Source organism: Octodon degus, unplaced genomic scaffold (assembly GCF_000260255.1).
Source record: "Octodon degus isolate 3935 unplaced genomic scaffold, OctDeg1.0 scaffold00011, whole genome shotgun sequence".
Lineage (NCBI taxonomy): Eukaryota > Metazoa > Chordata > Mammalia > Rodentia > Octodontidae > Octodon > Octodon degus.
The window spans coordinates 20532832-20543642 of record NW_004524587.1 but is presented as its reverse complement, the minus strand read 5'-3'; positions in this window follow the sequence as shown (position 1 = coordinate 20543642).

Sequence of the window (10811 nt, the reverse complement as noted above, 5' to 3'; positions counted from 1 at the left end):
TTTTTTTATCTCTAAGAGCAAGTTTACTGCTCTGGAATAGGGAGTGTCAGCAACCCATGTCCTTGGTTGCCTCAGCCATGGTGTTGTCTTGACTTCAGAGCACTCTGCATTGCATCTTTCCTCACACAGAAGTGGTCCTTCTGTTCAGCCACTTAACCCTGCACAGCCTGGTCTCCAACAGCTTGCTACAGTTAATATACTCTTTACATTTATATATACTTCTTATGTCCCACAAGGTAGCTCTTTCTGAGAAATTGAAGTTCTGTTTTAAAAAGTTAAGTTAATCACTTTTTAATAATTCCTGCTTTGTAAAGGGATATTTGTGAAGTACTAACATGCAGACAATGAGAGAGAGAGAGAGAGACAGAGACAGAGACAGAGACAGAGAGAAAGACAGAGAGAGAGACAGAGAGAGAGAGAGAGAGAGAGAGGCTGCAACATGTAGAAGTCTGGCAAAAAAGTTAAAAGTAGATAAACATCATTATCCGAAGCCTGGAGATGGTAATCATTGAACCATAATGGAAACTGACATTTATTGAAGACTTACCTCATCTGCCTCTCTGAATCTTTCACAAGAACAATGGGAAGAGCTTTTTCCATTTCATGAAAGCAATGAAGGTATTTAACACAGTTGTGCAGCAACTGAGCGGCAGTCCAGAGTTGAACATGATGTCGTGAAGACTTGTCTTAAGTATTATTCAGGTTTAAATAAGAGATTGGTAAAATGATTAGATGACTATAAAAATCTTCCTGACAGTGAACAACGGGAAGTGGTGTTTTCTAAATTTCACACTGTTAAGAGAACAAATTCTGAATTCCTTACAAGCTAGAGGAATGTTAACAATGAGATATGACATTAATCCATGAGATTCTATTCTTAGAGTGCACTTTTTTTAGTTTTTAAAAACTATTTATTTGTTTATTTATTCATTTATATGGTATAGGGTCTCCCTACATAGCTCGGACTTGTACTGATCCTCTTGTCTCATCCTCCTCAGCACTGAGATTAGAGGCATGCACTACCATTCCTGTGGTTCCAGGACCCACACAGCATGCGGTACCGGGAATGGAACATGGCTCCTTGTGCTCGCCAGGCAAGCACTTGCAATTCCAAGATATCTCCCCAACCCAATATTTGACTGAATTTAAAAGCAACTACGTGCCATTCTGCAAAAAGTGAAATAGTTCTATAGTATTTAAAACTAAAGAACATGATTAAAACTGAATCTGACCTGAATCTCATTTGTAGTCAAAGAAAAGAAAAATGGGCACATCGAGTGTTTTGCAAGTAGATGGGTATAAACAGAAAAAAAAAACAAACAAACAAACAAAAAAAAACAGCAGAAACTTTCTCATGTTTCATGTTCTCAGATATTTCTCCAGTGAGTTAACAAACTACATAATAATTTTAAATATTAAGTATTAAATAAATTAATATTTTAAAGAGAGAAAAGATGTGGTAAGGTTTTTTTTTTGTTGCACAAAGCTGATGGATTTACTCACATCAAGATAGTTTGTAAATATTTGTGATTATTTCAAGTTTTATAAATAGGATGAAATATTAATGTGATAGAATAGTTCATACAGTTTGTTAATTCTCTGGTATGTTATTAAATAGGGTACATAAAATTCCAAATAAATATATAATATTTATCAAGGTTAGTAATGAAATTTGATTATTCTTATGATGTATTTTATTACAGCAATCTCTAGTTTGTCTTATTTGTAGTAGTCAATTGAAGTTATGCATTACTTATGCAAATTACTTTTTATATTGGTATATTTATGCCTTTTCTTATAGTTATATAATTGGTTTATTTTGTTCTTACAACACAGTCTTCTTTAAACTCTATTTTAATCATGGTGCTTGTTTTGTTACACATCATGTTCTCAAGAGCTGTAAATTAAAGGCCAGAGAGATAGGTCAGTGGCTCAGCGGCCTGCCTGGCAAGTGCCAGGTCCTGAGTTTGATGCCTGGTACCCCAAAAAGAAAAAAAATAATACTAAATTCTAAGCTGTAAATTAGTTCTTGCCATTGAGACAGAAGGAGGAATAGCCACTGACAAGAGCTAGGAAGGTATGCATTTTTCTTATTTCTCCTGAGGTTGCGTGTATATTCCTTTGTTCACTGGAAATCAGCTCATGTGAGCTGGGCACTTACTCTGTGCTTCTCAGCTGTAGCCCACTCAGGTAAAAGTAGGCCTTTCAAAATCAATAGTTTGAAAAGAGTTGACAAAATCTGACCTGGGCAAAAATCTTGAAGATAAAAGTTTATAAGGAATGCAGAAATGAAAATGGTAAGTCCCGGGCAGAATACATAAAAACAAAATAAAGAAACAGCATGTGCTTACTGACTAGTGTAAAAACCAGTAGTGAGAGAAATCTGAGTAAGCTTCCTCTTACTTGCAGTTGCACGCAGTTACTTAACTTTCAAAGTCACTACACAGTTTGGAGGTCACACAGATGAACAATAGATTGCCAGTCTCTCAATAATTTTCCTTCAGATAAAATCTCTGCTTGTTGGTTGTGATGACAACACTTGCTTACATGAAGCCACTTTTTATTTGGGCGTGTATCAATCTAATGGGTGATCTCTTGATGTCAGAGAAGTAAGGGTCGTATCCTCAGATCATACTGCTGCTGCCGTTTTCTGACCATGCGCTACACGGTGAGCTATAGAGACTGACTGCAGGTGGGTGCCCCACTGTTTAGCTCTTCTGCCCTTTCCTCAGGCCTTGAACCACATTATTTCTTTTTTCTTTGAATCATTTCTGAGCTGTTGTTGAGGGAAAGTTGTTCTCTCATCTCTATACTCTTGGCCATCATGTGAATAAACTGTTTCGTCTTAGTGATTATTGTGTTGCACAGCTGGCAAAATGTGCCTGGTTTGGTGACAGAACAAGGAAGGTCATACCATGTCTCTTCTCTGTTGCTGTCTTGCATATGCAATTGATGCATTATCATGCAGACAAGCTACCAAATATCACCAATTGAGGTTCTGATACGAGCTTAACCTTCCTCCCCAGAGCTGATAAATGCTGCTGGTCACACTTGGTTGACACCAAGAAATAACTCTGTCTGTTTTCCTCTTGCAGGATGTAGATCTTGCTGAGGTTTAATTTCCCTACTCCAATCTTTTGAAAGAATGTTGTGCGTGTGTGTGTGTGTGTGTGTGTGTGTGTGTGTGTGTGTGTGTAATGATTGGTGGAACTGATGTAGCCTCCCCTTTTGACCAATCACTAAGCTAATTTAAAAATAATTTACTGAACAACTTAACAAAAGCACTTTTCTTGGGCAGCAAGATGGCTCAACGGTCTAAAGTACCTGCTTAGGCAAGCTTAGGCAGGCACAGGGATCATTGTTAGGTCCCTGGCACCACGTGCTGTACCAATCTTGCCCTCAGGGTGAGATGAGCCTGTAGGGGGGAGAAATTCTTTTCTTAGGGTCAGTCAGATAGCTCAGAAAACTATAGCACCTGCTTAGACAGGGATTGATCCCCAGCATGCCTTGCTGGCCCTGCACCCAGAGCTTGCTGAAACGGTGATTGAGACTGGGTGTGGTGGCATGCACCTATAATCCCAGTGTTTGGGAGGCTGTAAAGGAAGATCACTATGAGTCCAATCTGTAGACCCCGTACTAAAATACATTTTTAAAAAAGCAACCAAACTTCTTTCCGTGAGTCCTTCATAAATAAAAGGACTTTCTCTTTCATGACATACCCAAACTAATCCCTGTCTTTAGAAGACTCAAGAAAAGTTGACTTCAGAGATGGACAAATATGATTCATGATCTAATTCTTCTTGTCTTTTTTATTGTAGGGCCATGAAGATATGACCCATAAGGATCTCATTTGAGTAAGAGTAAAAAAAAATGTAGAGGGATTACATAAGTGAAAAGTTCAAAGTTAAAGCAGAGAGGAGTGTCACAGCCAATCACACTATGAATAGACTAAGCAGGATTATATTAAGAACCACGACATTATTAACTTTGTAATATGTCACATGTTAGATTTTTAGAGGATTTTTCCAGGTGGATTTTTGTCATCATCAGTCTCCTTGTCTTTATATATAAAAGAGAAAGCAGCCATAGAGTAACACAGAAATTTTCCTTTGGGACCAGCACAAAGCAACTGATGCAATGAAGTCCAGTGAAGAGCTGTGTGAAGAAAATGTAAAGAAGAAGAAAATCAGAAATGGTAGCAAATAACTAAATGACAAAGATTATGCATCACGAAGAAAAAAAGGAGACCAGGCAGTGTGGGGGTGGACCCCAACAGGCTCATGTAGCATTTTTAGACAGAGTGCTTTGTTTAATCCCCTGTGGTCCAGATCAACATCCTTATTGCACAGGTGGAGAAAAGGGTCTCCCCACTTGACAGTTACAGACATGGCATTATTCCAGTATTCAACCCAACAAACATTGTTTTTGCTCCACAGGTACCATGTTGCAAGGATCCAGTGTTCCGGGGGGATAATTCACTCCTGGATTAAAGACCAAACTCTACAGTTGAGAATGTAGAAGTTCACAGAGTTTCCTAGTAACTCAAGTTCACCTCGGTGAAAGTGATTAATAAAGATTTAAATCTAAATTTCTGACTCCTGTTTACATGCAATGAATCATAACATAATAATTTGAGAACTTTTGATTGAATTTCCCATTAGCATTAACCTTTAATCAATAATTTCTTTTCTTTGCTTATATTTTATTTCCTGCACAGCATTTCTCTCCTTCCTCTTGTGCCTCCTATGGTTCTGATCTATCCATTATAGACTTTAAAGTGAACAAATCTTCTCCAAAATACATAAAAGTGTTATTTCTTTTCTGTCAATTGTAAAGCATGTACTATTGTTGTAGGCAACTGAGTTAGATAGAAATATTTCTAGGCAGTCAGGCAGGGCCAGGCCCTCGAAAGAGAACACAGAAGTCCAGATATTTTGCAACTATGGAAGGGATGGATGCTCCTACCATGGGCCAGACCTAAAGACCAAAGATCAAACAAATACCAGCCTCCCTAAAGATTGGCATCCGAGATTGATCATCACCCTAAGGGAGACCAAGAATCATTAATCTGACTACTACTGGATGGCTACTCCATAAAATCCTATTCTGTATTCATGCTTGCTTGACTCGCTTCCCCATTTGGTCCTGAACTTAATTAATTTCACCTGAGCAATGGTGCTTGTAATCCCATTGGTCAACCATAGTTTTGTCCCAACTCCTGCCCACCTAAGCGAGTTCCCATTCTCTCCACCTTAGCCCTGCATGGTTTTACACTACAAAAGTCCCTGGAAGAGACAGCTTCTGGGGGAACAACCCACTTGGGCCCCCCTCTTGTCCCTCTCTTGGACAGGAGCTTTCTTTCTCTCAATAAATATATTCTGCTCATAACCTCCGTTTGTTCCTAAAATTAATTCTTTGGTTTTAGAGAACACAAACTCATGCAGGTCAGGTTGGGAGATCATTTTTCCCTATGTCGTTTGGAGATTCCCCATATAGTTTGGAGGTCACCCACCCGAGACCAGTTTTTCTCCCTATATCACTATGGAACAACAATTGTGTTGAAATTCTAACATATCTCATATGCTTCTCAACAAAATTCCGATGTGGATATTTTTCCTCCTTCTACAGAAAGAAAGTAACTGGGCTGGGGAGATAGCTCAATAGAATAAGTGCTTGCCTGGCAAGCACAGGGTCCTGAGTTCAATCCCCGGTACCGCAAAGAAACAAGAAATAAAAAAAGAAAGAAAGTAAGTAACTATTTACAGTTATGAAGCACATATATAACAATGCCAAAAGTTTGTTAAAATATGGGTTAAAAGATAAAGGTCTTGAAAAAGAAGTGTATTAATATGAAAGAACCAGACATAGGAGCTTTGGATTTGACCTTCAGAAGTAAAACAACATGTTTTATTTGTCTGAGAAGTTGGTGACATCATCAAAGCTAGTTGTATCAAATATATATCTTTTACTGAGGTACACTCTCTGTCCTTTAGACATCAGCTGTAATGGAAACTGACAGAAACTAGTAGAAAGGCTAAAGACAAAATTTCAAAGCCACTTGTGAATTATAAATAAAGTATAACACCATATATTGAATTGTCACTCCAAATCCCTTGCTCAGTGATGATAAGGAGATCTGCACCTGCTTTAAAGTTTAATATGACCATCATTCACCAGAAGTCAGGCTAAGTCACTTTAGAAAATGACTACCTGAATGGATGTGCTAACACAGATCCAGGCTTGTACCCTTTCCGTAGCCTTTTCCCACATATTTTCACCTCTCTTGTCTTCACCTGATATGAACCACCAGTTTACAGGTATGAGAAATAAATTGTCATCTATCACTTTCAAGGAATGAAAATTATTCTTCTAAGTTATTGCAACTTTGCTATAAACCACCTAATTTAGAACTGTGACTTTACTGGCCCTACATTTGCTGTGCATTTTTGCATATGTGCTCATGTATTACTGCAGATTTATCAGCAGTCCTTCACTACAAATCTTCTGGTCCAAGTGATAAAATACTGAAGCCTCTGTGAGAGTAACCTTGAGAATCTGTGTCATACATTCCTTATGCACAGACAAAATTAGTTCATTTATTCCTGCTTAGGGGTCCACAAATTTTCATTTCAGTTTAATGCATTTCTTAGAATAAATAATATGAATATATTCTGACTAAAGTAATTTCTATCAAAAATATCAGAATAACGACATTAGCAAATGAAATAGTCTGCTTATTCATAGAATTTTAAGTCACTTATTTGCCTGTCTTGTCATAAGTTTGCACACATAAAATTGTAGATGCTGGGATTTCAGTTTCCATTCTGGTCTGTTAAATGCAGCACAGTGCTGTGATATGCTAAAAAGAGAAAGCCATTTAAGCCAAGGATGCTGCTACTGTGCTGCTTACTGCTTGTAGCCCTCTGTCTGCCCCAGCGTGCCATGGACGGTTTTTTCCCTGCAGTGCCCCTTGCTGGTGCTACCCTGCCTTGGAGTCAGCTGGACAGGAAACCACCACAAGCTGTGAGCTAAATAAACCTGCCCTTCTTTAGTTCTGAGTGTTGGGTATTTAAAAAAATATATCTGAAGAGACCCATAGTCTTATCCCACAGGCTGGCTTTTTCTGAGTGTATCTATACACGTTTCTCACCTAAAAGATGCAAACATTGTTCTAAATTACATCTTGTTTCCTATTCAGTTCTATTAGAATATGATTCCATGAGATGTAAAAGAATGATGAAAATTATGCCTTGTGACATATCATTAGTGATATACTATCAATGAATCAAAATCTAGATAAAAATGAAAAGTGTATTTTTCATTAGAGCCTTAAAAAGAGTCTATTATGTGGTCAGTGCTAACTAAATCCTGCTTTATGCTGCTGTTCTTTGAGGTTTGTATAATTTCTCAACCAAGCTTGCAAATATTAAAAATATGTGAGAAAATGCCTGTGTTAGACAAATTCTAAAATGTCTCCCAGTAATGTCAAAGTTCTGGGTATTTGTGCTTCTGTGTCATCCCTTCCTGATGTATGTGGGCTGAGCTTAGGGACTTTTAATAAACAGAATATAGCAAAATTGCCAAGACATAGCCAACAAAAGACAAAGCACTCCCTGTAATAGCCCATGAAAAGCTGAATGCATTCAGCTATATCATGATCAGATATATTTCCTAGCTAAACTTTGGAAGAACTGCAACCCTAGTCATTGGAAACTGCAAGGACCTCCGAGTAACACATCCAGGTATGACATGCAAGACTCTTTTCTTTTAGACAGGGTCTCCCTATGTAATCTAGTCTGGCCATGAGCTCACTATGTAGGTCCACATCAGCCTCATAATTACAACAGTCCTACCCTCCCAAATATTAGGATTAGAAGCATGTGCCACCTTTCTTGCCCATGCTAGAATTCCCAACTACAGAAACTAAGGGAAGAAAATGTTTTAAGCTACTATGTCCTGGATAATTTGCTGTTTGGCAATAGATACTGCCATTCATGAGAATGACCTCCAGTTGAGAGGATATGCTCAATGCTTATATTTTCAGGAAAAGAACCCTACAAATTAACTGCTAGTTTCAAAACCCTGATGGATATTCTCAGGATCATTGCCTTAACCATGTTGTATATATGAATATATGATTTTGCCCCTGCCATGTTTCCTAGCTTTTCACCTTGCCTCTGTTCATTATTTAATGCTTAAGTTCTTGCTTTCCATTTAATTGCATTATACTTTTCAATTTTTAATTTCTTCTTTCGAGTTCTTACACTAAAGAGACTACACAATACTTACACACGTGTCTGATTTTTTTCTCTTATGAGTATATCTTCAAGTTGCATCCACTTATTTGTGAAGGCTGCAATTTTATCATTCTTTATAGCTGAGTAATACTCCATTGTATAAAAATACCACATCTTTTTCATCCATTCCTCAGGTGATGGGCATTTTGGTTGCTTCTGAGTTTTAGTTATCACAAATTGTGCTGCTATAAACATAGGTACACACATATCACTATGATATGACGTTTTCAGTTCCTCTGGGAAAATTTCCAGTAGGGAGATAGCTGGTTTCAATGGGATTTCCTGTCCTATTTTTTAAAGGAGTCTCCACACTGATTTCCATAATGGCTGCACAAGTCTATATTCCCACCAGCAGTGGAGAAGGGTTCTTTTTCTCCACAGCCTCTCCAACATTTGATGTTGGTTGATTTCTTTATGATAGCCGTTCTTTCTGGAGTAAGATGTTATCTCAGTGTTATTTTAATTTGCATCTCATGGATGGCTAGTGATGTGGAGCATTTTTTCATTTATTTATTAATTTCTAGAATTTCTTCCTCTGAGACACATGTGTTCATCTCAGAAGCTCATTTCTCAGTTGGGTCTTTAAATTTTGGGGCTCTAATGTTTTTAGTTCTTTATAAATTCTAGAGAGAAGACCTTTGTATGAATGCATATTAGTTAATTTGAGGGTTGTCTTTTCCTTCTGTTGGTAATTTCTTTTGCATGCAAAAACTTCTCAATAAGAACAGGTCCCAGTTGTTAATTCTTTCAAGTGTTACCTGTGCTGTTGGATTTTTGTTAAAGAACTATTTGCCTACCCCTATATCTTCAAGATTTCCACCTACCTTCTCTTCCAGAAGACTTAGTGTTTCTTTTTTAATGTTTATATTTTGAATCCATTTTGATTCTACTTTAGTGCATGGTGATAGACCTAGTTCCAGTTTTAATTTTCAGTAGGTAGAGTCAGTTTTTCCAGCACTGTTTTGTAAAGAGGCTATCTTCCAGTAAGTATGTTGGGCCTCTTTGTTGAAGATAAGGTAGAGAAGAGTGGTACACATTAGTAATACGTGCAGTGAAGGAAGGTGGGTACATGGGAAGTTTTCTTTCTTTTTTAAAAAATATATTTGGTAGAGGGTCTCAGTAGGCAGCTTGATTTTGTAGTGCTCCCCCTGTTTTCCTCCTCCCCAGCCTTGAGGTTACAGGCATGAGCCACCATACTTAAACTCCGTGGCCAGCTCAGCTTTCCCAATGTCGGGGCTGCTGTGGCGTGTGGTGCAGAGGATTAAACCCTGGTCCCTGCGCATGTCTAAGCAGGCATTTAGTCTCCTGAGCTATCTCGCCAGCCCCAGGAAATTTTAATTCTTAAACAAAAATAAAAGTCCTGACAATACAAAAATTAGGCTATCACTACATATATAACTATATAGTTATAGTAATATAGAACACATTCCTAAACATTTTTAGTGTTTTTGTATACATGTTAATTATTTGCCATCTATACAAAGTCTATACTTTGTTTGTTATGATTGCTATATTTCTTTTTAGTCATTGTATTTTTGCATCCTCATAAAAGAGAAATCATGGTCAGGGACATGGCTCAGTGGAATAAAAGAGAAATCAAGTGTTACTTGACTTCTTATGTCTGATTTATTTCATTTAGAGTTGTGGTCTCAGGATGTATCTAAATTCTTAAAAATAACTCAGCTTTCTTTCTTTACAGCTATGAGTACATATATTCCTTATCCATTTAGGTATAGGCATACAGGTTGCTTCCAATGAACATAGGTATGCACGTATTGCTGTAGTGCAAAGTGCTAAATATTACAAAAAGATTCCCAAAACCATAGAGCTGGATCAAATGAATTTTGATTTTTAGATTTTCTGAGGAGTTTTATTTTTCCCATAATTTTATTGATAAACATATAGCAATGAGACAGTTTCAAATCAAATTGGTAGGTCAGTTTCAATAATTAACACAGTGCATACATTTTTCCTAGTGGTTAATTGCTGTACAATTTGCGGACATGATTTCCTATTTACAAACACCATTACAAAAAATCACTCTATTCATTAAGACAATGTAACTATATAACAATCCTAACCACTTTGAATACACAGATACAAAATGGATATTCATCTGTATCCCCTTTTTTTGGTTAAGTTCCGTTATTTGAATATTCTAGGTGTGTAAACTCAGCAAAATATTCTAAAACAGTCCAGTAGCCCATAATAGTATTGGGTCTTCCGCTTCACTGGCAATGTCAGAAATTGTTCGCCTGAGCCCCCTACAGCTCAACAGAACAACATGGCTTTACTTCTTATATTTCGTTTTTATATTTTTCTGCTGGATGGTTAAGACCAAGGTTAAGCAGGACCTATGCAACGAGAGTTGTAGCTTTTGGGTCTGAGAAGGTCAGTGAAATCCCCTCAGGATTCATCCTGAGATCCTGTACCTCAGATTGTAGAACCTTTGTCAGTGTCAGCCATGTGGATGAGTCACGGCCATTGCTTGGCCAATGTGCTCTCTGTGGAAGC